Here is an 11,327-nt window from a genome sequence, read left to right on the forward strand (position 1 = left end):
TCAACATGCATTATTTTGGTGTTTGTGAAAATATGACACATCACAACAACAGCTGAAAGCAATTCAAAACAGCATAAAATAATGTGTTAACAAACGCCATAGCATAGAGCGTTGCAGAAACGGCCAAAAACACCATAATAATGCATGTTGATAAAATGACCGAAAAGGCAAGGCTATAGTATGGCTAAAAATGTGAAAATATGACACGTCCCAAAAACACCTTAAAATACCTCAAAACAGCATTAAATAGTGTGGCAATACTCGCCATAGCATAGAATGTTGCAAATACGGTCAAAAACACCAAAATAATGCATGTTGAAAAATGACCCACTAGGCAAGGCTATAGTATGGCTACAAATGTGAAAATATGACACATCCCAAAAACAGCTTAAACTGCCTTAAAACAATATAAAATGACGTGCCAATACTCGCCATAGCATAGAATGTTGCAAATACGGTAAAAAAACCCACCATGATAATGCATGTTGAAAAAATGACCGAAAAGGCAAGGCTATAGTATGGCTAAAACTGTGAAAATATGACACGTCACAAAAACAGCTGAAAACAATTCAAAACAGCATAAAATAATGTGTCAATACTCGCCATAGCATAGAATGTTGCAAAAACAGCCAAAAACACCATAATAATGTATGTTGAAAAAATGACCGAAAAGGCAAGGCTATAGTATGGCTAAAAATGTGAAAATATGATACGTCCCAAAAACAGTTTAAACTGCCGTAAAACAGCATAAAATAACGTGCCAATCCTCACCATAGCATTGAATGCTGCAGAAACGGCCAAAAACACCATAAAAATGCAAGGTGAAAAAAATGACCAAAAAGGCAAGGCTATAGTATGGCCAAAAATGTGAAAATATGACACGTCCCAAAAACAGCTTAAAATAATTTAAAACAGCATAAAATAACGTGCCAATACTCGCCATAGCATAGAATGTTGCAAAAACAGCCAAAAACACCATAATAATGTATGTTGAAAAAATGACCCAAAAGGCAAGGCTATAGTATGGCGAAAAATGTCAAAATATGACACATCCCAAAAACAGCTTAAACTGCCGTAAAACAGCATAAAATAACGTGCCAATCCTCACCATAGCATTGAATGCTGCAGAAACGGCCAAAAACACCACAAAAATGCATGTTGAAAAAAATGACCAAAAAGGCAAGGCTATAGTATGGCCAAAAATATTAAAATATGACATGTCCCAAAAAACAGCTTAAAATACCTTAAAACAGCATAAAATAATGTGCCAATCCTCGTCATAGCATAGAACGTTGCAGACACGGCCAAAAATACCATAATAATGCATGTTGAAAAAATGACCGAAAAGGCAAGGCTATAGTATGGCCAAAAATGTGAAAATATGACACATCCCAAAAACAGCTTAAAACACATCAAAACAGCATAAAATAATGTGCGAACAAACGCCATAGCATAGAACGTTGCAGAAACGGCCAAAAACACCATAATAATGCAAGGTGAAAAAATGACCCAAAAGGCAAGGCAATAGTATGGCTAAAAATGTGAAAATATGACACGTCCCAAAAACAGCTTAAACTGCCTTAAAACAGCATAAAATAACGTGCATATCCTCGCCATAGCATAGAACGTTGCAGAAACGGCCAAAAATACCATAATAATGCAAGGTGAAAAAATGACCGAAAAGGCAAGGCTATAGTATGGCCAAAAATGTGAAAATATGACACATCACAACAACAGCTGAAAGCAATTCAAAACAGCATAAAATAATGTGTTAACAAACGCCATAGCATAGAGCGTTGCAGAAACGGCCAAAAACACCATAATAATGCATGTTGATAAAATGACCGAAAAGGCAAGGCTATAGTATGGCTAAAAATGTGAAAATATGACACGTCCCAAAAACACCTTAAAATACCTCAAAACAGCATTAAATAGTGTGGCAATACTCGCCATAGCATAGAATGTTGCAAATACGGTCAAAAACACCAAAATAATGCATGTTGAAAAATGACCCACTAGGCAAGGCTATAGTATGGCCAAAAATGTGAAAATATGACACATCACAACAACAGCTGAAAGCAATTCAAAACAGCATAAAATAATGTGTTAACAAACGCCATAGCATAGAACGTTGCAGACACGGCCAAAAATACCATAATAATTCATGTTGAAAAAAATGACCCAAAAGGCAAGGCTATAGTATGGCTAAAAATGTGAAAATATGACACGTCCCAAAAACAGCTTAAACTGCCTTAAAACAGCATAAAATAACGTGCATATCCTCGCCATAGCATAGAACATTGCAGAAATGGCCAAAAATACCATAATAATGCATGTTGAAAAAATGACCCAAAAGGCAAGGCTATAGTATGGCCAAAAATGTGAAAATATGACACATCCCAAAAACAGCTTAAAACACATCAAAACAGCATAAAATAATGTGCGTACAAACGCCATAGCATAGAGCGTTGCAGAAACGGCCAAAAACACCATAATAATGCATGTTGAAAAAAATGACAGAAAAGGCAAGGCTATAGTATGGCTAAAAATGTGAAAATATGACACGTCCCAAAAACAGCTTAAACTGCCTTAAAACAGCATAAAATAACGTTCCAATACTCGCCATAGCATAGAATATTGCAAATACGGTAAAAAACACCACAATAATGCATGTTGAAGAAATGACCGAAAAGGCAAGGCTATAGTATGGCTAAAACTGTGAAAATATGACACGTCACAAAAACACCTTAAAATACCTCAAAACAGCATTAAATAGTGTGGCAATACTAGCCATAGCATAGAATGATGCAAATACGGTCAGAAACACCAAAATAATGCATGTTGAAAAAATGACCCAATGGCAAGGCAATAGTATGGCCAAAAATGTGAAAATATGATACGTCCCAAAAACAGCTTAAACTGCCTCAAAACAGCATAAAATAACGTGCCAATCCTCACCATAGCATTGAATGTTGCAGAAACGGCCAAAAACACCATAATAATGCATGTTGAAAAAGATGACCGAAAAGGCAAGGCTATAGTATGGCTAAAAATGTGAAAATATGACACGTCACAAAAACTGCTGAAAACAAATCAAAACGGAATAAAATAATGTGCTAACAAACGCCATAGCATAGAATGATGCAAATACGGCCAAAAATACCATAATAATTCATGTTGAAAAAATGACCGAAAAGGCAAGGCTATAGTATGGCCAAAAATGTGAAAATATGACACGTCCTAAAAACAGCTTAAAATAACTTAAAACAGCCTAAAATAATGTGCCAATCCTCGTCATAGCATAGAACGTTGCAGACACGGCCAAAAATACCATAATAATGCATGTTGAAAAACTGACCGAAAAGGTAAGGCTATACTATGGCTAAAAATGTTGAAATATGACACGTCCTAAAAACTACTTAAAACATGTCAAAACAGCATAAAACAGTGTGCTGACACACGCCATTGCATGGGATGTTGCAAAAACAGCCCAAAAAACCATAATAATGCATGTTGTAATCTTGACTTTGCCTGACCGTGGAGATAGCTGTGCTGATGTTGCGACCCTGCCTTTGGTTGTGCTTGTGCTGTGGCTGTACTGAAACTATGCCCCCCGCTCGCCCTGATCGTGGTCTGGTCCTGGTTGTGCCGATGCTGTGATCTTGCCTTTGGACACTTCCCTATCAACATGTGCATGAGACTCTCACCATTACCCTCAACATCATCACAGAGTGCAATTAATGATTTCACACCTATCATTATTGTAATATGACATGCATAAGTTTCTACTATTGCTGTGCCTCTCTCCCCCTCTCTCAACCTCTCTCCCCCTCTCCTACCCTCTCTCTTTCTCTTTCCTTTTTGCCATGATTGTATTAAATTTGTTATTAACGACATCTATTGCACATCTGTCCGCCTGGAAGAGGGATCCCTTATCATCCTCTACCGCTCTTCCTGAGGTTTCTTCCTTTTTTTCCCCCCTTGTCAGGGGTTGTTTTTCAGGAGTTTTTCCTTGGGTGATGTGAGGGTCTAAGGGCAGAGGGATGTCGTAAAATGTACAGCCCACTGAGGCAAACCATGTTTTGTGATAATGGGCTCTATAAATAAAATTGACTTGACTTAAATTGACTTGACATGTTGAAAAAATGACCGAAAAGGCAAGGCTATAGTGTGGCTGAAAATGTCTAAATATGACACGTCCCCAAAACAGCTCAAAATACCTCAAAGCAGCATAAAATAATGTGCGGATACTCACCATAGCATAGAATGTTCTAAAACAGCCAAAAACACCATAGTAATGCATGTTGAAAAATGACCCAAAAGGCAAGGCTATAGTATGGCAAAAAAACATGAAAATATGACATGTCACAAAAACAGCTTAAACTGCCTTAAAACAGCATAAAATAATGTGCCAATACTCGCCATAGCATAGAATGTTGCAAATACGGTCAAAAACACCAAAATAATTCATGTTGAAAAAATGACCCAAAAGGCAAGGCTATAGTATAGCTAAAACTGTGAAAATATGACACGTCACAAAAACAGCTGAAAACACTTCAAAACAGCATCAAATAATGTGCAAACAAACGCCATAGCATAGAATGTTGCAAATACAGCCAAAAATACCATAATAATGCATGTTGAAAAAATGACCCAAAGGCAAGGCTATAGTATGGCTAAAACTGGGAAAATAGGACACGTCCCAAAAACTGCTGAAAACACATCAAAACAGCATAAAATAATGTGCTAACAAACGCCATAGCATAGAACGTTGCAGAAACGGCCAAAAACACCATAATAATGCATGTTGAAAAAATGACCCAAAAGGCAAGGCTATAGTATGGCCAAAAATGTGAAAATATGACACATCCCAAAAACTGCTGAAAACACATCAAAACAGCATAAAATAATGTGCTAACAAACGCCATAGCATAGAACGTTGCAGAAACGGCAAAAAAACACCATAATAATGCATGTTGAAAAAATGACTGAAAAGGCAAGGCTATAGTATGGCCAAAAATGTGGAAATATGACACGTCCTAAAAACAGCTTAAAATAACTTAAAACAGCATAAAATGACTTGCCAATACTCGCCATAGCATAGAATGTTGCAAATACGGTCAAAAACACCAAAATAATGCATGTTGAAAAAATGACCCAAAAGGCAAGGCTATAGTATGGCCAAAAATGTGAAAATATGACACGTCACAGAAACAGCTTAAAATACCTTAAAACAGCATAAAATAATGTGCGAACAAACGCCATAGCATAGAACGTTGCAGAAACGGCCAAAAATACCATAATAATGCATGTTGAAAAAATGACCAAATAGGCAAGGCTATAGTATAGCTAAAAATATTAAAATATGACACGTCCCAAAAAACAGCTTAAAATACCTTAAAACAGCCTAAAATAATGTGCCAATACTCGCCATAGCACAGAATGTTGCAAATACGGTCAAAAACACCAAAATAATGCATTTTGAAAAAATGACCCAAAAGGCAAGGCTATAGTATGGCTAAAACTGTGAAAATATGACACGTCACAAAAACAGCTGAAAACAATTCAAAACAGCATAAAATAATGTGCTAACAAACGCCATAGCATAGAACGTTGCAGAAACGGCCAAAAATACCATAATAATGCATGTTGAAAAAAATGACAGAAAAGGCAAGGCTATAGTATGGCTAAAAATGTGAAAATATGATACGTCCCAAAAACAGCTTAAACTGTCTCAAAACAGCATAAAATAACGTGCCAATCCTCACCATAGCATTGAATGTTGCAGAAACGGCCAAAAACACCATAATAATGCATGTTGAAAAAGATGACCGAAAAGGCAAGGCTATAGTATGGCTAAAAATGTGAAAATATGATACGTCACAAAAACACCTTAAAATACCTTAAAACAGCATAAAATAATGTGCGAACAAACGCCATAGCATAGAGCGTTGCAGAAACGGCCAAAAACACCATAATAATGCATGTTAAAAAAAAAATGACCGAAAAGGCAAGGCTATAGTATGGCCAAAAATGTGAAAATATGACACGTCACAAAAACTGCTGAAAACACATCAAAACAGCATAAAATAATGTGCTAACAAACGCCATAGCATAGAACATTGCAGACACGGCCAAAAATACCATAATAATGCATGTTGAAAAAATGACCGAAAAGGCAAGGCTATAGTATGGCTAAAAATGTGAAAATATAATACGTCCAAAAACACCTTAAAATACCTCAAAACAGCATTAAATAGTGTGGCAATACTCGCCATAGCATAGAATGATGCAAATACGGTCAAAAACACCAAAATAATGCATGTTGAAAAAATGACCCAAAAGGCAAGGCTATAGTATGGCCAAAAATGTGAAAATATGACACGTCACAAAAACAGCTGAAAACAATTCAAAACAGCATAAAATAATGTGCTAACAAACGCCATAGCATAGAACATTGCAGACACGGCCAAAAACACCATAATAATGCATGTTGAAAAAATGACCCAAAAGGCAAGGCTATAGTATGGCCAAAAATGTGAAAATATGACATGTCACAAAAACAGCTTAAAATAACTTAAAACAGCATAAAATGACTTGCCAATACTCGCCATAGCATAGACTGTTGCAGAAACAGCCAAAAACAGCATAATAATGTATGTTGAAAAAATGACCCAAAAGGCAAGGCTATAGTATGGCCAAAAATGTGAAAATATGACACATCCCAAAAAAAACTTAAAACACATCAAAACAGCATAAAATAATGTGCTAAAAAACGCCATAGCATAGAACATTGCAGACACGGCCAAAAATACCATAATAATGCATGTTGAAAAAAATGACCGAAAAGGCAAGGCTATAGTATGGCCAAAAATGTGAAAATATGACACGTCCTAAAAACAGCTTAAAATAACTTAAAACAGCATAAAATGACTTGCCAATACTCGCCATAGCATAGAATGTTGCAGACACGGCCAAAAATACCATAATAATGCATGTTGAAAAAAATGACCGAAAAGGCAAGGCTATAGTATGGCTAAAAATGTGAAAATATGATACGTCCCAAAAACACCTTAAAATACCTCAAAACAGCATTAAATAGTGTGGCAATACTCGCCATAGCATAGAATGTTGCAAATACGGTCAAAAACACCAAAATAATGCATGTTGAAAAAATGACCCAAAAGGCAAGGCTATAGTATGGCCAAAAATGTGAAAATATGACACCTCACAAAAACTGCTGAAAACAATTCAAAACAGCATAAAATAATGTGCTAACAAATGCCATAGCATAGAACAGACACGGCCAAAAATACCATAATAATTTCATGTTGAAAAAAATGACCGAATAGGCAAGACTATAGTATGGCTAAAAATGTGAAAATATGACACGTCCCAAAAACAGCTTAAACTGCCTTAAAACAGCATAAAATAACGTGCATATCCTCGCCATAGCATAGAACGTTGCAGAAACAGCCAAAAACACCATAATGTTGTATGTTGAAAAAATGACCGAAAAGGCAAGGCTATAGTATGGCTAAAAATGTGAAAATATGACACATCCCAAAAACAGCTTAAAACAATTCAAAACAGCATAAAATAATGTCCGTACAAACGCCATAGCATAGAACGTTGCAGAAACGGCCAAAATACCATAATAATGCATGTTGAAAAAATGACCAAATAGGCAAGGCTATAGTATGGCTAAAAATATTAAAATATGACACGTCCCAAAAAACAGCTTAAAATACCTTAAAACAGCCTAAAATAATGTGCCAATCCTCGTCATAGCATAGAATGTTGCAAATACGGTCAAAAACACCAAAATAATGCATGTTGAAAAAATGACCGAAAAGGCAAGGCTATAGTATGGCTAAAAATGTGAAAATATGACACTTCCCAAAAACACCTTAAAATACCTCAAAACAGCATAAAATAGTATGGCAATACTCGCCATAGCACAGAATGTCCCAAATACGGTCAAAAACACCAAAATAATGCATTTTGAAAAAATGACCCAAAAGGCAAGGCTATAGTATGGCTAAAACTGTGAAAATATGACACGTCACAAAAACAGCTGAAAACAATTCAAAACAGCATAAAATAATGTGCTAACAAACGCCATAGCATAGAATGTTGCAGAAACGGCCAAAAATACCATAATAATGCATGTTGAAAAAAATGACCCAAAAGGCAAGGCTATAGTATGGCTAAAAATGTGAAAATATGATACGTCCCAAAAACAGCTTAAACTGCCTTAAAACGGCATAAAATAACGTGCCAATCCTCACCATAGCATTGAATGTTGCAGAAACGGCCAAAAACACCATAATAATGCATGTTGAAAAAGATGACCGAAAAGGCAAGGCTATAGTATGGCTAAAAATGTGAAAATATGACACGTCCCAAAAACAGCTTAAACTGCCTTAAAACGGCATAAAATAACGTGCCAATCCTCACCATAGCATTGAATGTTGCAGAAACGGCCAAAAACACCATAATAATACATGTTGAAAAAAATGACAGAAAAGGCAAGGCTATAGTATGGCTAAAAATGTGAAAATATGACATGTCCCAAAAACAGCTTAAACTGCCTTAAAACAGCATAAAATAACGTGCATATCCTCGCAATAGCATAGAACGTTGCAGAAACAGCCAAAAATACCATAATAATGCAAGGTGAAAAAATGACCCAAAAGGCAAGGCTATAGTATGGCCAAAAATGTGAAAATATGACTAGTCCCAAAAACAGCTTAAAATACCTTAAAACAGCATAAAATAATGTGCGAACAAACGCCATAGCATAGAACATTGCAGAAACGGCCAAAAATACCATAATAATGCAAGGTGAAAAAATGACCCAAAAGGCAAGGCTATAGTATGGCTAAAAATGTGAAAATATGACACATCCTAAAAACAGCTTAAAATAACTTAAAACAGCATCAAATGACTTGACAATACTCGCCATAGCATACAATGTTGCAGAAACGGCCAAAAATACCATAATAATGCATGTTGAAAAAATTACCGAAAAGGCAAGGCTATAGTATGGCCAAAAATGTGAAAATATGACACGTCCCAAAAACAGCTTAAACTGCCTTAAAACAGCATAAAATAATGTGCGTACAAACGCCGTAGCATAGAGCGTTGCAGAAACGGCCAAAAACACCATAATAATGCATGTTGAAAAAATGACTGAAAAGGCAAGGCTATAGTATGGCTAAAAATGTGAAAATATGATACGTCCCAAAAACACCTTAAAATACCTCAAAACAGCATTAAATAGTGTGGCAATACTCGCCATAGCATAGAATGTTGCAGAAACGGCCAAAAATACCATAATAATGCATGTTGAATAAAATGACAGAAAAGGCAAGGCTATAGTATGGCCAAAAATGTGAAAATATGACACGTCCTAAAAACAGCTTAAAATAACTTAAAACAGCATAAAATGACTTGACAATACTCGCCATAGCATAGAATGTTGCAGAAACGGCCAAAAACACCATAATAATGCATGTTGAAAAAATGACCCAAAAGGCAAGGCTATAGTATGGCTAAAAATGTGAAAATATGACACATCCCAAAAACAGCTTAAAACACATCAAAACAGCATAAAATAATGTGCGTACAAACGCCATAGCATAGAGCGTTGCAGAAACGGCCAAAAACACCATAATAATGCATGTTGAAAAAAATGACAGAAAAGGCAAGGCTATAGTATGGCTAAAAATGTGAAAATATGATACGTCCCAAAAACAGCTTAAACTGCCTTAAAACAGCATTAAATAGTGCGGCAATACTCGCCATAGCATAGAATGTTGCAAATACGGTCAAAAACACCAAAATAATGCATGTTGAAAAAAATGACCGAATAGGCAAGGCTATAGTATGGCTAAAAATGTGAAAATATGACACGTCCCAAAAACAGCTTAAACTGCCTTAAAACAGCATAAAATAACGTGCATATCCTCGCCATAGCATAGAACGTTGCAGAAACGGCCAAAAATACCATAATAATGCATGTTGAAAAAATGACCGAAAAGGCAAGGCTATCGTATGGCTAAAAATGTGAAAATATGACACATCCTAAAAACAGCTTAAAATAACTTAAAACAGCATCAAATGACTTGACAATACTCGCCATAGCATACAATGTTGCAGAAACGGCCAAAAATACCATAATAATGCATGTTGAAAAAATTACCGAAAAGGCAAGGCTATAGTATGGCTAAAAATGTGAAAATATGATACGTCCCAAAAACACCTTAAAATACCTCAAAACAGCATTAAATAGTGTGGCAATACTCGCCATAGCATAGAATGTTGCAAATACGGTCAAAAACACCAAAATAATGCATGTTGAAAAAATGACCCAAAAGGCAAGGCTATAGTATGGCCAAAAATGTGAAAATATGACACCTCACAAAAACTGCTGAAAACAATTCAAAACAGCATAAAATAATGTGCTAACAAATGCCATAGCATAGAACAGACACGGCCAAAAATACCATAATAATTTCATGTTGAAAAAAATGACCGAATAGGCAAGACTATAGTATGGCTAAAAATGTGAAAATATGACACGTCCCAAAAACAGCTTAAACTGCCTTAAAACAGCATAAAATAACGTGCATATCCTCGCCATAGCATAGAACGTTGCAGAAACAGCCAAAAACACCATAATGTTGTATGTTGAAAAAATGACCGAAAAGGCAAGGCTATAGTATGGCTAAAAATGTGAAAATATGACACATCCCAAAAACAGCTTAAAACAATTCAAAACAGCATAAAATAATGTCCGTACAAACGCCATAGCATAGAACGTTGCAGAAACGGCCAAAATACCATAATAATGCATGTTGAAAAAATGACCAAATAGGCAAGGCTATAGTATGGCTAAAAATATTAAAATATGACACGTCCCAAAAAACAGCTTAAAATACCTTAAAACAGCCTAAAATAATGTGCCAATCCTCGTCATAGCATAGAATGTTGCAAATACGGTCAAAAACACCAAAATAATGCATGTTGAAAAAATGACCGAAAAGGCAAGGCTATAGTATGGCTAAAAATGTGAAAATATGACACTTCCCAAAAACACCTTAAAATACCTCAAAACAGCATAAAATAGTATGGCAATACTCGCCATAGCACAGAATGTCCCAAATACGGTCAAAAACACCAAAATAATGCATGTTGAAAAAAATGACCCAAAAGGCAAGGCTATAGTATGGCTAAAAATGTGAAAATATGATACGTCCCAAAAACAGCTTAAACTGCCTTAAAACGGCATAAAATAACGTGCCAATCCTCACCATAGCATT

The sequence above is a fragment of the Plectropomus leopardus genome, chromosome 5 (assembly GCF_026936395.1).
Source record: "Plectropomus leopardus strain MGB_pleo_1.0 chromosome 5, ASM2693639v1, whole genome shotgun sequence".
Taxonomy (NCBI): domain Eukaryota; kingdom Metazoa; phylum Chordata; class Actinopteri; order Perciformes; family Serranidae; genus Plectropomus; species Plectropomus leopardus.